Source organism: Cicer arietinum, chromosome 3, assembly GCF_000331145.2.
Source record: "Cicer arietinum cultivar CDC Frontier isolate Library 1 chromosome 3, Cicar.CDCFrontier_v2.0, whole genome shotgun sequence".
NCBI classification, from domain to species: Eukaryota; Viridiplantae; Streptophyta; class Magnoliopsida; order Fabales; family Fabaceae; genus Cicer; species Cicer arietinum.
In genome coordinates, this window is record NC_021162.2 from 1,461,331 (window position 1) to 1,462,939 (window position 1,609).

Sequence of the window (1,609 nt, forward strand, 5' to 3'; positions counted from 1 at the left end):
TATTATTATATTATTATTATTATTATTATTATTATTATTATTATTATTATTATTATTATTATTATTATTATTATTATTATTATTATTATTATTATTATTAGTATTAGTATTACTACTAAAGTAATTTACCAAAAATACTATAGACACCAAAAAAAAACATATAACTGTATTAATTCACCAATCATGTATATTTGTAAAATTATTTGTTACTTTTTAATACTTATTATTGTATTTTACTTTTTCATGTTTGACATCAAAGAACAAGGTTATTTTCATAATGGGTGCAACTGGGACAGGAAAAACTAAACTTTCCATCAACTTGGGTACACAATTCAATTCTGAAATCATTAACTCCGACAAAATTCAAGTTTACAAAGGTGTTGATATTGTGACCAACAAGGTACATGAATCAAAACGTTGTTCCGTTCCACATCACATGTTAGGAGTCATTGATGATTCTAATTATGATTTCACTGTGGATGATTTTTGCAAGCACGTTCTCAAAGCTTTGGATATCATTATTGAAAATGGTCACCTACCAATTAATGTAGGAGGGTCAAATAGATATTTAAAAGAATTAATTGATGACTCAATTATTTCATTTCGTTCTAAATATGATTGTTGTTTTATTTGGCTTGATGTTTCTTTACCTATTTTGTCTCAATATTTAGACACAAGGGTTGATGAAATGGTTGATGAAGGGCTTGTGGATGAAATTAGATAATATTTTGAACCTAGGGCAAACTATTCAAAAGGGATTAGAAGGGTATTGGGGTTCACGAGCTTGAACATTATTTTTATTTTGAGATTGAAAATGAAAAAAATATTGATGAGTTTGAAAAGGAAAAACTATTAGAGGATGCTTTAAGAATATTAGAGGATATTAACTGAAAATCAATATTTGAAGATTCATAATATGGTTGATAAGTTTGGATGGAAGATGAATAAAATTAATTCTACTAAAGTCTTTGAAGCTATTTTAAGTAGAGAAGATTATCAACAATTGTTTCAAGAGCTTGTCACTAAGCCAAGTGAGAAGATAGTGAAGAGTTTTTTAGAAAATAAAACTCAAGGATATGGAAGTTAGAACAAGAAAGGGGTTCGACAAAGGAGATAAGAAACGAAGACATTTGATTTTTGTACCCAATGTTGTTTCACTTTTTTTGAATATCAGTTTAGGTGAATGAGATCTTAAAAAATATTCCATTTATGTTTTGTTATTTGAATATTCCATTTAAGTTAATGAATAATAATATTATAAAATTTAACTAGCTAAAACTAATTCAAGCACTAAAAAGCTTAATACCTTTTTTATCAAAAATTCAAGTTCAAGTCACTTGATTAAAAATTCAAAAAGTTAGATTTATGACTAGTTTGATATAGATTAAAAAAATTCACTTTATATATTTATAAAAATAATTTTTATGATAATTTATAAAAAAATAGTAGAAATTATTTTGAATTTATTTATTATAAATTAAAAAAATAACTTTGAAATTCAATAACTTATATATTAACCGTTAGAGATTTTAATATAACAAGAATTATCTTTTTTAAAACAAAATATAAATTTTTAAAATTATTTTTATGAGAAGTTACTCAAAATAAT

The 1,609-nt window shown here is 23.9% G+C and overlaps 1 pseudogene; it reads left to right on the forward strand.

Annotated features, from left to right (window-relative positions):
- Window positions 1-232: 232 nt before the first annotated feature.
- Window positions 233-1,087, forward strand: LOC101511924 (adenylate isopentenyltransferase 5, chloroplastic-like; annotated as a pseudogene).
- Window positions 1,088-1,609: the final 522 nt, after the last annotated feature.